Source organism: Chlorocebus sabaeus, chromosome 10 (assembly GCF_047675955.1).
Source record: "Chlorocebus sabaeus isolate Y175 chromosome 10, mChlSab1.0.hap1, whole genome shotgun sequence".
NCBI classification, from domain to species: domain Eukaryota; kingdom Metazoa; phylum Chordata; class Mammalia; order Primates; family Cercopithecidae; genus Chlorocebus; species Chlorocebus sabaeus.
This window is the reverse complement of record NC_132913.1, coordinates 111,617,301-111,634,420: the sequence shown is the minus strand read 5'-3', so window position 1 is coordinate 111,634,420 and position 17,120 is coordinate 111,617,301. Positions and strand designations below refer to the sequence as shown.

The 17,120-nt window shown below is 40.2% G+C and overlaps 1 pseudogene; it reads right to left on the bottom strand.

Moving 5' to 3' along the window:
- The window catches only part of LOC103217966 (ubiquitin carboxyl-terminal hydrolase 21-like), a 30,284-nt pseudogene extending 18,428 nt beyond the window's left edge, over positions 1 to 11,856 (bottom strand).
- Positions 11,857 to 17,120: the final 5,264 nt, after the last annotated feature.

Below are 17,120 nucleotides of genomic sequence, written 5' to 3'. Positions count from 1 at the left end.
ATCCAGCAAAGGTCTAATATCCAGAATCTATAAGAAACTTAAAGACATTAACAAACAAAAAACAAACGACCCCCCCAAAAAGTGAGCAAAACATGAACAGACACTTTTCAAATCCATGCAGTCAACAAGCATATAAAAAATACTCAACATCAGTAATCATTAGAGAAATGCAAATCCAAACTACAATGAGATATCATCTCACACCAGTTAGAATGGCTATTATTAAAAACTCAAAAAATAACAGATGCTGGTGGGGTTGTGGAGAAAAGGGAACACTTATACACTGTTGGTGGAAATGTAAATTAGTCCAGTCATTGTGAAAAGCAGTTTGGCAATTTCACAAATAAATTAAACAGAATCACCATTTGACCCAGCAATCCCATTTATATACCCAAAGGAATATAAATTGTTCTATCATAAAGACACATGCACATGTGTGTTTGTCACAGCACTGTTCACAATAGCAAAGACATGGAATCAACCTAAATGCTCATCGGCGGTAGACTAGATAAAGAAAATGTGGTACGTATATACACTATGAATTGTTACTCAGAGATCATTTCTTTTGCAGCAACATGGATGGAGTAATTATCCTAAGTGAGCTAACATATGATCAGAAAACCAAATACCGCATGTTCTCACTTATCAGTGGGAGCTAAGCAATGAGTACACGTGGACACAAAGAAAAGAACAATAGACACTAAGGCCTACTTGAGAGTGGAGGGTGGGAGGAGGATGAGGGCTGAAAAACTACCTATTAGGTACTATGCTTATTTCCTGGGTGATGAAATAATCTGTACACCACGACACGCAATTTACCTATGCAACAAACCTGAACATGTACCCTGGAACCTAAAATAAAATATTAAAGAAAGAAAAGAGAGATGATATTGTTTTAAGTTGCTAAGTATATGGTTATTTGTTATGCAGCAAATGCAGCATATGCAGTAGCAAATCCGTCTACCCCCTTGCCTGAAATTCCCTCCCACGTATCATTTCTGGAAGGCTGCATTCGTTTCTTATTGCTGTTGTAACACATTACCATAACTGCATGGCTTACACAACACAAACTTGCTATCTTACAGTTCTGGAGGCCAGGAATCCCTAACAGGTCACACTGGACTAAAATCAAAGCGTCAGTAGGGCTGAATTCCTTCTGCGGGCTCCAAGTAAGACTTTGCTTCCTGCTTGTTCCAGCCTCTAGAGGCTGCTGCCTTCCTTGGCTCATAGCCCCTTCCACCAATCACATCGCGATGACCTCTGCATCTGCCGTCACATGTCCGCCTCTGACTCTGACTCTCCTCCCTCCCTCTCTTACTTATAAGGGCTTATGTGATTCCACTGGTCCCCCTCCAATGATGCAGGATAATCTTCTCATAGTGAGGTCCTTAATTACGTCTGCAAAGTTATTTTGCCGTGGAAAGTAACAACACAGTCACAGGTTCCAGGGATTGGGAAACGGACATCTTTGGGGGCCATTATTCAGCCTCTTGTAACAGGCTTCCTTAATTTGGTCTGCTTTTAGTCTTTCATTTTTTGCTACTTGAAAGTGAGGAATACTTTTTAGAAAGATTTTCTTTCCCAATCTTCCCATTCATTTACTCAGTATTTATTAGATGCCTATTTCACAAGACCATCGTGTTGTATAAATCAATAATTTATATAAATAGCATCCCTTCTGAAGTTGTTCAGTCTACACAAACATACCAGACGACTCTACTCGTGCTTGTTAGACATTGAGCAGAGATGTAGTGTAAACAAAATGACAACTCCCTGCCTTTATTTATTGAACGACTGCAGGAGGCTAGGGTGGTGTCTGCGCATGTGAATTTTCTAAAACTCCCCAAGTTATTCTGATTTGCACTGAAACATGAGGACCACTGAAGCCCTCAAGCCTGATGCTACCTAGACCTATTGAAGTAGAATCTTCAAGGCGGGAGTGGGGGTGTCATAGTCTGTTTGGGCTGCTATAATAAAATACCACAAACTGAGTGGTTTATAAACAACATAATTTTTTTCTCATAGTTCTGAAGGCTGGAAAGTTGGAGATCAAGGTGATGGCAGATGCAGTGTCTGCTGAGACCCCCTTTCTGGTGTCCTTTCATTGTGGAAGGGGCAAGGCAGCTCCCTGGGATAGTTTTTATAAGGGCACCAATCGCGTTGACGAGAGCTCTACCTTTGTGGCCTAATCATCTCCCAAAAGGCTTCATGAGCTCCTCATACCATCACATTGGTGGTTAAGATTTCAACATAAGAATTTTGTAAGGGACACAAACATTCAGACCATGGCAGTGGGGTAGAGGCAACTCTCTTTTGAAAATCTCCCTTAGGTAATTATGATGGACACAAAGCCTTGGGTTTGTCTGCTTGAGACACGATGGTCTATCAGTTGGTGCCTAGAGGGCATGAGATATGGGAATTATATTTGATGGAACTGAAGGAAGGAAAGAGTATGGTAAGCAAGTGTCCCTGGGAAGCCTGAGGGAAGGACAACTCCTCCAAGATCAGGGAACAGGAAGAAGGAGTAACATAGGGAGAAAACCCATAAAGTAAAATCCTCTTCTCCGCTAGGCAGTGGTGGTGACAGGGGCAACCTGAGAAGGGCTTGAAGTTGGGGCATCTGTCTCTATTGTTGCACATGGGAGCCTTAGTAGTCTTAATAGTTGAAGGGGCCATAAGTGAGGTATCTGAAGGCCAGACAGAATTTGTTTTCAGAAGGCTGAAGAGAGACATGTTGAGGGGACAATTCAGAAGACCTGTTTATACCTGTCGGGGCTGTAAAGAGCTCAGGAAAGATTTTTAGAAAACAATTTTGACAAAAAACAAAATAGGAAAATGGAAAGTCTATTCATCACCATTAAGAGTAGAAGAGCATTTGGGAGGCCAAGGTGGGTGGATCATGAGGTCAGGAGATCAAGACCATCCTGGCTAACACGGTGAAACCCTGTCTATACTAAAAATACAAAAAATTAGCTGGGCCTGGTGGTGGTGGCCTGTAGTCCCAGCTACTAGGGGCATTGAGGCAGGAGAATGGCGTGAACCTGAGAGGTGGAGCTTGCAGTGAGCCGACATTGCGTCACTATACTCCAGCCTGGGCAACAGAGAGAGACTCCATCTAAAAAAAACCAAAAAAAGGTAGAACAACAGAGAAAATGGCCTCTGAGAAGCACTTTAGGGCACGAGTCAAACTGGGAGAGGAAAGGCAGGATTGTGTATAAGAGTTAAGTTGGAAGGACACTCACTGTGATGAGAGGAGGCAGCCCGGGCTCAGAGGCCCTGGGCAAATGCAAAACCATCTCAAGGCCGCGAGTAGCAAGAGACTGGAATCCAGGTACCAAGAGGAAGTCAAGGGCCGGAGCTCTGGCCTGGGTAAGGACTGTCTGTGCAAATCCCCTGGGCCGGGGAGGAACATCTAAGGGTCTGATGAGTGTCTTCTCATTGGCTATGTGGTGAATGCCATGTTGTTTGGTATCAAAACAACTTTCAACAACATTAACAGAATGTTTAAAGAAAATATGCATTTATAACACCATCTACCTAATGTAACGGCAGAATGAAATATTCGAGAACGACCATTTTGAGGACTGACATTCACACATATAGGCATCAAACTCCTATTCTGATTCAGAAAATGATTATTCTCTTAAAACATCTTGCTTTCCACGTCTAGTTGCATGGAGAAAGATGTGAAATAAAAGTCAAGTCAAATAATGCAAAATAAAAGCCACAATTACACTTGGATAAGTGGAAAAAAAGAAAGAAAGAAAAGTAACTCTTAATTTCACCCCTGAGAAATAACATTTTCTGTTTATACATTTATTTACACTTGTATTTCCTAATATCATACTGTACATATAACTTATTTTGTGTACACACACACGCACACACACCACTTTATATAATTGGATCATCTTTTTATGTCATTTCATGTTATTCTCCTGCCACACCAATAATAATGCTTATTTAGTAATATATTGTATGGGTGTGCTATTTCTCAAGGTTCTCCATAACCAGGTATGTATTTCAGAGTTTAGCAGCTGGGTCTTCAGTCAATTAGCAAGAACTGAAAAGTTCATTCTCAAGGCTAAATAATAAATGTATTAACATTTATTTAACCAGTAACCTGATATGAAGGTAGTCTAATTGTTTGATATTATTTAAAATGTTGTAGTAGATACCTTTGTGGTCAAATTTATTTCTTTTCATATCTCAGAACATTTTTAAAAATTAAATTCCTGCAAGTATAAAAGTTAGGCCAAAAGTTATACACATTAAGAATGTATTGAAAATGTGCCCTACCGAGAGAGTGAGCCAATTTATATTCATGCCAACAGTATGGGAGAGAGCCTGTTTTTCTGCACCCTCACCAATATTGGCTATGGTCATTTAAAAATTATTGCCATTTTAAAAAGTGAAAAATGCTATCTTATTTTCAATCATGGCCTTTTGATTACTCATTAGATTAATCTTATGTTTTTGTCTATTTATATATTTTTCCTTATGAATTACCTATTCATAATGTCCTATGCTTATTTTTCCTGGCAAAGATGTTAAACATTTATTGATTGATGGATATTTGTTGATTTATAAGATTTATCGATTTCTAAAAAGTATAATATACTCTATATATTAAGTGTATTACCCTGGTCTTGGATGTTGTGAATATTTTTCTTAGCTTGTCATTTACTTTCTGATTCTGCTTAGGGTGAGTTGGGTTTGGTTTGCTTTGTTTTGAAGCCCAGAATCTGGTTTTTTTTTGAGATGGAGTCTCACCCTGTCTCCCAGGCTAGAGAGCAATGGCACAATCCTAGCTCACTGCAACCTACCCCTCCCAGGTTCAGGTGATTCTCCTGCCTCAGCCTCCTGTGTAGCTGGGATTACAGGCCCACACCACCATGCCTGGCTAATTTTTTGTATCGTTAGTGGAGACAGGGTTTCACTATGTTGGCCAGGCTGGTCTTGAACTCCTTCCCTCGTGATCTGCCTGCCTGGGATTACAGGCGTGGGCCACCGTACCTGGCCCCGCTTTCAATTTTTTAAATATAACCAAGTCTATCCATTTTTATTTCCCTTCTAGCCTTCTCCTTTTGCTGTTATACTTTAAAAAGCCATCTCTACTACAAAATTATTTAAATATTGGCCTATGTTATTTTTCTAAAATTATTTAGGTTCTTAATGCGGTTGAACTTCCTTGGGGTATAGAATATAAAGAAAAGATCAAATGTTTATTCCCAAATATCTGGCCAAATGTCACAACACTCTCTATTAAATAAATCATCAAGTTCCCTTGTTTGAAAGCTACTCTTTCCATGCAATGATAATACCTAACCCTTATTGAATGATAACTCTGTCCCAGGAACCATGTGAGGTGCCTTTCCTGCATTAGTCCCCTTCATCCCTACCCCATGAGTTTCTGATATTATCTTCATTTTACTGAGGAGGAGATGGGCACAGAAGGTTTCAGTGACTTATGCAAGATCACACAGGAAGTAGAAAGCCAGGAATCAAACCCAATCAGGCTATCTTCAGAACCTAAACTCTTCCAATACTATACTATACTGCCTTCATAATTTTTGATATATTCTTCAGCTTATTCTGGACTTTATGCTCTGTTTATTTATTTTTTCTTTAATTATAGCATCATTACCTTTACAACTGTATAATCTATTTTACTGTCGGGTTGGGTGAGTCCCCTACAACTCAGAGCCTATGCCTTGGGTTCCTTAGCTTGCTCTGCACACCCAGGATATCATCACCAGAAGCAGGCTGGCCACAGCTCTGGATGCTAGAACTATAAGTCCCTTCTCTGGGATTACTTTAGACACTTGAAGTTGGAAATATTAGGGTATTCTGTTATCACTTCCATGTACTTCCCAGAAGAGCTTTGAAATTCAGGTTGTCAATGCTGGCTCCATCAAGTCCTTGCTCTGATCCAGTCATTTCCATGGTCATTTGGAAGTAAAGGCATTGGCTCAGAACAGGCTTCAGCTGGAACCCCATTATAATTTTAAAAGTCTAAATATATGTTTTAATGCTGCCTCTTTTAAGGGCAGTCCCTTTCAACTTCACCTCCTCTAACTCCTCTCTCAGTTCATCCTGGCTATAGCCAATACTCCTTTCCTCTCCCACTTGCTCCCATTGACCTTCCAGAATCATATTCCACCCTATGTCATGAAGGGGAGCAGGGCACAATTACGGCTCCCAGGCACAATGAGTACTTTGAATTAAAGGCCCTTCGAGATGATCAGATGCTAGAAGAGACTTTTACCATATCACATAAAGGCTGGACAGACCCACCAAGGAGAACAATTTTTTTTTTCTCCTTCTCCTCCTGTCTCTTAATTCTCTACCTCCTCTAAACCACAAGCTTAAGTTCTTTTATCTGCCTGTACTCTGGATGTACCAGAGAAGAAAACAATGACTTCTGGTCCCTTCTCTGAGCTTTCATTAACTGAAACCATATCACAGGAAGGAAGACTAAATCTGTCAACAAACCTGCACAGACTTTTGTCACGAACCATTGTCCACTCTGCAGGCCAAACAGACTTTGCCCGAAGCCATTGTGTGTTCATCAAGCCCACTGAATTCTTCTAAAAATCATTTACTATCCCCCTAAAAATCAGCCACACTTCCCCATCTCCCTTTCTCCAAAGAGACAGGGTATATGAGCCTATGTACCTCCATGGAATATGGGGCAATCGCCCTGCGACTCTCCCTGTGTGCATGGTGGTCATACATTTTAAAGCTCTTTCTGTTATTAATCTGCCTTATTTAGAGTTAATTTTTCAGGGATACCTCTGAGGGTGAAGGAGAAGTTCTCTTGGCCCCAAATATCAAGACTTTGACTCACCCATTCCCCATCAGGTCCCTGACCACTCACCCACAGAGCTGCCGTACAGTCTCTGCTAACTTCTGGAAGGCCAAAAGAAAAGAGCAAATTCCAATAAAGAGCAAATGAAGTTCCGACCAAGCCCAGCAATGGGTCACGTGCTCTTTAGAACATCCTCCCATGTTTCCAGAACAGGATGTGATTCATTCCCAAAGCAGTGTCCTCCCAGTCACACACACCAATAAAGGAGAGCTTGGGCCAGAAACAACAAAATCACAAGCAACTGCACAAAGGGTATATTTTCCCATGGAGTGTGTCCTATGATATTATGGAGCAATGTAGCCTTCTATTTCCGTACTGCTTAAGCCTACAGTCAAATTAGCTTCTATCTCTTGAATTCACAGCAGGTTGCAATGCTGTGGGTGCTTGGACTGGGCTGAGCAGTGATGGAGATGCTGGTCTGAGATTTAAAATATTTGACAACAGGTTTAGTCACCCCACAGGTTGATGATTAAGAAGAAAATTGCCAGAAGACACAATTGTCAGAATTTAGGGGAAGACTTCCCTGGGACTGTCAATTCTTCCAAAAACAAACCAACCAACAGACACCCCCATAGAACTACCACAGTGCCTGGAACACAACAGGCTGTCATTAAATGTTCCTTTAATATGAAGACAGAATAAGTTTTGTAAATGCAAAGGAAATCATGTAGGTTGTGTAAAGTTAATGGTTAAAGACCTAACATTTCAAGTTTAATACTTTTTGGAAAGAAATTCAAATTAAAATCTCTTTAAAAAATGTTAATGAACCTCACTTGAAATCTTAGGGGCTTTCCTTGGCTTTGTGCTACATTTTAGGGAAGAAATTAGAGGAAGAAAAAAACCTGGCGGTTTATGAAAATTTTCATTTATATAATTACTTTTCAAAAACCATGTCATATCTTGCAAGACCTTCAAGGCTCTGTGCCTGGGTGCAAGTCTGTTTCTTCATACTTGATTTGAAATTATTTTAGATAATGTAGGTTGATTGAATGAGGCTCTTTCCCCTGAACCCCACTTTCCCTCGGCATTCCTCTATCATGAAAACATGTGCACACACAGACACACACACCTAAAATACCAAGGGCATTTTCATCAAAATATTTGATTGGATTCAACTGGATCTCCTTTGTTTTATAACTCAGTTTGAGAGTTGAGATACAGACAAGTTCAAACCCAGTCTCGTTTTTATTTTTACCCTATTACATTATTTATTAGATAATAGATTGCTGTCCCTATTGTAATCCTGAGTGAAAATTGGTATCCGTGACAGAGTAAATAAATAAAGGGAAAACCAAAACATTTTCAAGTGAAGCACTGCATTTTTCATTGAATGTACAACTATATTTTGCAGGTTTCCTTTTTTATTTTTATAAATCGATGATCCCCCAGGGAAGCAGCTACATAGTCAGCGTCCCATATAGACAGCATCTCACATGATTTAACCTCTTACTTCAGGTGACTTGTTGGCAAGTGGTCCACCAAAAAGAGACTTGTTCTATTTCAACTTATTCTGGTTGTAAGAGCCTTGATGTAATGCCTCAAACTTGTTTTTTAAGTAAAGTGTGTGGATTTTAAGCATTGTTTAATATCAATAGAGTCAGGAACTGGACTTATTTTCTCTTTTTTTTAAACTCTGTGAAATTGTACAGGTTTTGGTGATTTCTGGTTTTTCACAGGTATTTTTTTTTTAATGCCTACTAACAAAGCAATTATTAAAAGCCTTGACCCTGAGTCTATCTCACATGCTCAATTTAAATTTACTTCTATGAAGTGGCCTTCTTTTAAGACAATTAGGAAGCTATTCAGTAACTCTTTGAATTTAACCCCTAAAATATTCATAGCTGGGTTCTTACAATGAAGTTTCTTTGTCCGAATCTACTACCTTTAGAATATTTGTTAGGATTTCAATATTTTCAAATTTAGAGGCATAAAATCTCAAAACAATGTTGGCAATATGTTCCAATATGAACAATATGTGGCTCTGGGCGCAGTGGCTCATGCTTGCAATCGCAGCTCTTTGGGAGCCCAAAGTGAGTGGATTGCTTGAGCCCAGGAGTTCGAGACCAGCCCAGGCAAAAGGGCAAAACCTGGTCTCTATAAAAATAAAAACAAAAATAATAATACAAAATTAGCTGGACATGGTGGCATGTGTCTATAGTCCAAGCTACTCAGGAAGCTGAGATGGGAGGATCACTTGAGTCAGGGAGGTGGAGACTACAATGAACCAAGATTGTACCACTGCACTCCAGCCCGATAGCCTGAGTGACAGAGCCAGACCTTGTCTCAAAAAAAAAAAAAAAGAAAGAAAGAAAGAAAGAAAGAAAGAAAAGTTGTAATACCTTACTCAGTAGAATATTCTGAATACATTTCTTAACTGAAACATACATCATCTTCATTGACCCCACTTCATAACACAAGTGCTATCATTCTGGTCTAGTCAGAAGAAGTGGTGCTAAGACACCACTGCCTGTTTGGAGGACTTCTTATGTGCTGGGTAGTTCTAGAAGCATTCATGTGAGGCTGTACCTAGAAGAGTTGAAGATGATTTGTGGAGTGGTTTTCTCAATGACTACTGATTCCTAGAATTGCTTAAAGAATAAAAGCATAAGGCTATGTTACTAGGCCCTATTTATTAATGAGCTTTTGGCTTTTATTTTGGTTTGATTGATTAAGCTCATTGCCATCCATAATCCCCAAAATTAGTTGTAGAAGGAGTACAAAAGAAGACCCTGTTGAGGAGTACCAAGATGACACTCAGTAAAGTACACATATTTGTGAAAATATTGCTTCTAATATTCATATAATCCAATTTTCTTGATATTTAGAAAGAAATATATTCCTTATCCTCCTCCTGCCACAGAAGAAAAAAAGGTTTACTTGTTGCTTTCAAATGTCTATCAAGATCATTACATTTTTTTCTTTCATTTACACATGTAGCAGACAAGAGGTAAGGGAAAGGGAGTCTTTATATCCCAGAAATGTTTTATCTGACCCAGTAAAACAATTTTGTTTTGATTTTTCTTTTAAAGCCAATATATATTTATTATGAGTTTTGTATTTTTGTTATTTTCCAGATGTTATTTGTCTTTGATTTTCTGTCACCATTTACTGGCCAGAAGAGGGCTCAAAAGTGTTGAAAATTCAACAGACAACTCATGCTGTTTTCCTTCCCTTGAACTGATTTGTATATATTAACAATTGTTTTTGTAAATTGCTTCCTGGGATCTTGGGTGTCACTTTTAGCTGTCATTTTTTTTTCCCTTTTTTATACACTTCACAGGATAGCAGTATTTACTTTTATGCAGCTCAGATTTCATGGTTCAGCAACATTTTTTCTAATGACAAATCTCCTGTCTTTTATGCCATGAGTCAATGACACATTTGGAGTAATCTGATTAATACATTACTTTTTAAATAGTCAACAAAACCCCATATTTCATAGCTTCACTTCAACAGGAAAAAGTTTACATGCGTCAACTATTATGACAACCTTAAGTAATATTTGAAGTATTTTAGAACATTTATCTCCATAGTCAATGCCTACTTTATTACTTCCCTTATTTTGCTTTTCTTGTCAATCTTTTTTCCCCTTCTATTACTTTTGGATCATTTATAAGAGCAGTTTCTACGTCAAATTTAGTACACTGAAGTTCGAGGTTACATTATTCAAGATGACTCATATGAGGAAAAGTAGATCCAGACATAAGCAACCCTGTTGCCCTGGGCAAGTCATTTAATCTTTGTGAAACCCAGAAAAACAGATTGAAGATCTCTAAGGTTGGTTCAAAAGCTTGCTACATCACCGGAGCCCTAACCAGAATCCATTTGTCAGCCTGCAGGCAGGCTGTCACCATTGCATCAGAAGAAAGTTTTATTTTTCCTTTCTCTATTAGCCAAACATTACGTACTATATTCTACAATAGGCTAGTTACTGTTATCTAAAGCCCTGTAATTTCCAATAATCTTTCCTGTAGTAATTCAGAGTCTTTAACTGGGCAATATTTTGTATAAGAGTTTTCTCTGAGCTATCCCCACACAGCAACCTTGCTCACTCTGCAGTCACCAGGGGCTGGGCATATTATTCTGTGCTCTCTGGATGACTTGGCCAGGCTGGTATGGCAGCCTGCTTTTGGTCCCTAGTCATTGAGCTTCCCCTGGAAGTTAGCAGGGAGCCTTCTCCTAGAAGTTAACAGAAGTTCTTTCCAATCTGGCCAATGATTACAGTTTGGAGTAAAAAGTATATGTTTTGAATAATGAGATACCTCTTTGCCTCCAGAGGCTGGTTTTTCTTCAAAAGAGGTTCTGTACATAAAACCTCATTCATCTCACTTTACAAATCAGAACCCCATTTCCCTTGTACAATAGAGAAGCCAACGTTTAATATAATAAATACTACTTCTAATTCTATTGTCTTTTTAGCTTTCACATCATTGCTTTCCTACTTTGATGTGCACACGAATTATCTGGATATCTTGTTAAAATGCAGGTTATTTAGCCTGGGATAGGGTCCAGATTCTGTATTTGTAACAAGGTTCTAGGAGCTGCTTGCTGTTGGTGGTCTGTGACCACTCTCAGAATAGCAAACTAACCAATAGCATGCATTGGGTATTCCTCGCCTGTTCAGGGATGAATAAGGTACTCAGTTGTTCCAGTAAGGCATGAAGTACATGTAGTCAAATCATTTAAGAGTATTCATAAAAATCTCACTCTTATTTTATCCCCTATTCCAAGTGAAATTGCTTACTTAGCAGTTCCAACGCATGGCCCAAGGGCTGATCTCAATTCCCTTAAACCACTCCTGGAGTAGATGAAATCGCACGACCCCTGATGAGTTAACACTAAACTTATTTACTACTTAAAAAAAAAAAAATCATTATCTGAATGATCACACCCTAAACGAGCCTGGACAAAGGCAACACGATTATTTTGCACATCTCTTATAACGTTCCTATGGATATTCTAAAGTTTCTTCACTGCTAATTGCATAATCTCCTTAATTTATCCAGAAGAACGCCAGTGCTATCCTATCAATCCACCTGTGTTTTGAGTGCCCATTATACTGAAGTCACTGGGAGAGGTCAACGATGCAACGAAAAGCAGAAAATACTGTTCTTTTCCTTCAACACAGGTTCACGCTGAATGCTTACAATGTACCAAATATTTTTCTTGACTCTTTTTGTAATTTGACTCTTTGAATTTTTACAAACCCTCTGAAGCAGTTATTATTATGATTTTAATGTTAGAGGAACTGGGGACAAGTTGCTTGCTGAAGCTCACACAACTAGCAAATGGTGGATCAGAACTTCAACTCAGAAAGTCAAGCTTAGGGCAGGGCACAGTGGCTCATGCCTGTAATCCCGAAACTTTGGGAGGCCAAGGCGGGTGGATCACTTGAGATCAGGAGTTCAAGACCAGACTGGCCAATATGGTGAAACCCCATCTTGACAAAAAAATACAAATAAATAAATAAATAAATAAATAAAATTAGCCAGGTGTGGTGACACACGCCTGTAGTCCCAGCTACTCAGGAGTCTGAGGCACGAGAATTGCTTGAACCTGGGAGGTGGAGGTTGTAGTGAGTCAATATCATGCCACTGCATTCCAGCCTGGGTGACAGGATGAGACTCTGTCTCAAAAAAAAAAAAAAAAAAAAAAAAAGACAAGCTTGGATGCATGGATTTTCAAACAGTATATTCTATTGTGTGTGTATCTCATGAGCACAAATCTAAATCTACCTAAAGCTTGCTAAGAATTTTGACAAGGGGAGCTGAGGGTTAGAGAACTGCTTGCCCTGTAAGCAAAGATATTGCCCTTTCCCCTCTAGGGCAGGAAGGAGGGTGTGGGACTTACTGGGCAACCAGGTTTGGTCCAAGCCCAGGTGTCTGTGCTTCCAGGTTGTGTGACCTTGGGCTGGCTCTTTCATCTCTTTGAGACTTAGTTTCTGCTATGGATGGAATGTTTGTGTTCCCAAAATGTGTGAGTTGAAACCCTAATTCCAATGTGATGGAATTTGGAGGTAGAGCCTTTGAGAGGTAACCAGGTTATGAGGGTGAACCAAATACCTTGTGTTCTCACTTATAAGTGGGAGCTAAATGGTGAGAACTCATGGACACAAAGAAGGGAGCAACAAACACTGGGGCCAACTTGAGGCTGGAGGGTGGGAGGAGGGAGAGGAGCAGAAAAAGTAACTATAGGGTACTGGGCTTTATGCCTGGGTAATGAAATAATCTATACAACAAACCCCTGTGACATGTGTTTACCTCTATAACAAACCTTCACATGTACCCCTGAACCTAAAATAAAAGTTAAAACAAACAAACAAAAAACAGCCAGGCACAGTGGCTCATGCCTGTAATACTAGCACTTTGGGAGGCTGAGGCAGGTGGACACTTGAGGTCAGGAGTTAGAGACCAACTTGACCAATATGATGAAACCTCTGTCTCTACTAAAAATACAAAAATTAGCCTGGCATGGTGATGCATGCCTGTAATCCCCACTACTCAGGAGGCTGAGGCAGAAGAATCACTTGAACCTGAGAGGCGGAGGCTGCATTGAGCTGAGATCAAGCCACTGTACTCCAACCTGGGTGAGAGCGAGACTCCGTCTCAAGAAAACAAAACAACATACACACACACACACACACACACACACACGAACAAGCAACCAATAACAAAAAAGAATGGTGCCAATGTCTTTATTTAATTAATTAATTTATTTATTTATTTTTGAGATGGAGTTTCGCTCTTATTGCCCAGGCTGGAGTGCAGTGGCTCGATCTTGGCTCATTGCAACCTCTGCCTTCCTGGTTCAAGCTATTCTCCTTCCTCAGCCTCCCGAGTAAGTGGGACTACAGGTGTGGCCACCACTCCTGGCTAATTTTTTTGTATTTTTAGTAGAGATGGAGTTTCACCATGTTGGTCAGGCTGGTCTTGAACTCCTGACCTCAGGTGATCCACCTGCCTCAGCCTCCCAAAGTGCTGGGATTACAGGTGTGAGCCACTGCGACTGGCCTAGGGCTAATGCCTTTAGAAGAGGCCAGGCAGCTAGCTCCTGTCTCTGCTCTTTGCCATGGAGGATTCTAGAAGTCTGCAGTAGGCATCCTGGAAGAGGGCCCTCAGCAGAATCCGCCCATGCTGTTAGGCTGATCTGATCTGGAACTTCAGCCTCCAGAGCTGTGAGAAATAAATTTCTGTTGTTTGTAAACTACCGAATCCATGGTACTTTGTTATAGCAGCCCAAACGAACTAAGATAGTTTCCCTTCTGCAAAAGGACATGAAAACAATAGTACCAGTCACATATAGGTGTTATTACAGGCAAATAAAAGAATGCAGCTACAGGGCAAACTCTCTAAAGCATTAACTGACAAAGAATAAAACAGTGGTTAGCAAGAATAGGAGCGGGGAGAAGGAAGTGGGGAGATGTTGGTGAAAAAAGGATACGAAGTGGCAGACATGTAGGATGAAACAGTCTGGGGCTCTAACGTACAACCTAAGGACTAGAGTTAATCACATTTTATCGTATTAGGATTTTTTGTTAAATAGTATTAGGATTTTTTGTTAAGGATTTTTTGGGTTGCTCTCGTCACCCCAAAAAAGTAACTATGTGAGAAGATAGGTGATATGATTTGGATCGTGTCCCCACCCAGATCTCATGTCTAATTGTAATTCCCAATGTGAAGTGGGGCCTGGTGGGAAGTGATTGGATCGTGGGGATGGTTTCTCATGAATGGTTCAATGCCATCCCCTTGGTTCTGTTCTTGTGATATAGATCTGGTTGTTTAAAAGTGTGTGGTGCCTCCCTCCTCACTCTTGTTCCTGCTTCTGCCATGTAAGACTTGCCATGATTGTAAGTTTCCTGAGGCCTCCTCAGAAGCTTAGCAGATGCCAGCATTAGGCTTCCTGTACAGCCTGCAGAACTATGAGCCAATTAAACCTCTTTTCGTTATAAATTACCCAGTCTCAGGTATTTCTTTATAGCAATGCGAGAACTGACTAGTACAATAGGTTAACTTACTTCACCACAGTAACTATTTGACTGTCTATATGTATCCCATTGCATCATGTTGTAAACCTCAAATATACACAATAAAATTTATTTATATAACAAATAAACAAAAACCAAAATGGTGATTGCTAGTTAACAGCAAAGAGGGCTACAATTCAGATGTCAGTGTGGACATGAACAGGAGGAGGCAAAGACCTCGTGCAGGGACAATCCACACACAGCTTGGTGGTTGGAGGTAGACGGCAAAGAGAAGGAAGAGGGGAAACTCCTGGGGTGAAAGCCTCATGACCAGGGAGAAGGGGGCCATTGATTCAGGCACGGATGTCAGAAAGAAGGATAAGTTATGATAGAAGACACAATTCATTCTATTTAGCATTTACTATGTGCTATTTACTATTTACTCTCTGCTAGATGCTTTATAGCCACTGCCTTACTCAGTCCTCAACACTAGAAGTGAGCACTATTTATTATTATTATTACTCCCCCCCATTTTACATATGGGAAAAGTAAAACTTAAAGAGGGTAAATATTCTGCCCAAGGTGACCCAGCCATTGGGTCTGAACCCACTAATCTGAATCAAAGTCATGTTCTTTTATTTTTTGTATAAATTTAAAGGGTACAAGTGCAGTTCAGTTACATGGACACCTTGCGTAGTAGTCAAAGTCATGTTCTTAAGCACTATGCTGACCACAGGTGGGTGATAAAGCAGAAACAAGTATGGAGCCAAAGCTGGTTTCTCTCTCCTCTACATCACAACCATTTCCTCCCTGTATGTTTGGATTCCACCTTGCATTAGGGTGATGTGTTATTTTCTCTTCTAGATTACAAAGTCTCTAAAGGCAGACTTTGAAACCCTTGAGTTCTCAGTGCCCTAGACTCAGAAGGCAATCTCCTATCTAGGGAAGTTAGGGAAGGAAGGAAGGAAGGAAGGAAGGAAGGAAGGAAGGAAGGAAGGAAGGAAGGCAGGCAGGCAGGCATAAATAACTGGGAAGAGTCATCAGGACTAGACAGAAAGATTTTGATGACATTTTTACACAGAAAATATTTCACCAATTCATAAAAAGAAAACTAACAATAAGGTGCAAATAGTATTAAAATCGTGTAAAGAAAAAAGCCATTCAAACCGGGAGGCTTTCTGTGGACTATGAGCCATCTCTTATTATTTTCCCAGGTTCTTTAACTTTTCACAATTATATGAAATCTCTCTGTGCTTGTCATTGAATCCTTTGAAGATCAAGTATACGGAAAACACCCACCATTTGTCAAGGTACCTCTTATTGCAACCATTCTTTTTCTTTCCCTTTTTGTCTTTTACATCTGCTTTGCCCTCCCATCCAGGAAAGTTAAATCAATTTTTCTTCTGTGCTGTTTGAACCTGTAGATGGATATTGGCAGCATCCCCCTTCATTCATTTATATCAGCCCTCTTCCAAATCAGATTTATAGTTGATGAAAAATTTGAATCCATTTTTGGTTCAGTCATGATAACTTGGCAACAAAAGAGAGATCATGGCACAGAATGGAAAATTAGGCTTCTTGTTCACACAGTTCTTCAGAGAATTCTTTAGATCCTTTAGAGCCATCTCTGTTTAAACATCCTCTTATGTCTAACACCAGGGGATGGGAAGTAAACCAAGAGAGAAGGTCGTATTCCAGGAGCATTCCTTGATGGGAATGTGACTTGCAGCCTGGCTTGCCTGCTTGCCTGGGGTTGGCCAATCATCTGGGCTAGATCTGGATCAAGCTTCCACCTTGAGTCATAGCAGAGTGGCCTTGTCATCTAGAGAAAAGACCCTGATCCAAAGAATACAAAATAAATGTGATCTTTCGTAGCACCCAGGCCGTTTACTGGAAACTGTCCTTACCTGCGAGAGAGCAGAGGGCCCCAGAAGAACCTGCCTTTCCAAGACACTTCCTCAGAAGCCTGATACAGGGCCATTATCCGCTGACAGGTGACTACCCATAAATCCTACACTGATCACTCTTTTGGACCAGAGGATGAGTGCTGTGCCTTTAAAAGTTTACAATACTAACTTATATAAGCCCCCGGAGGGGATGAAGATTCTCCTTTCATTCTTCATTCCATATTCAATACACGAATATTTTCTATCACTGGAGCAGAGGCCGATGAGAATCAGGACCCTTCTGTACTGTTCATCTGTAGTTCCCGACACTTACCGCAGGACTGTCAGCTGCAGGTCCTCAAGGAATACTGTGAGATCAGTGAATGTGAAACAAACAAAG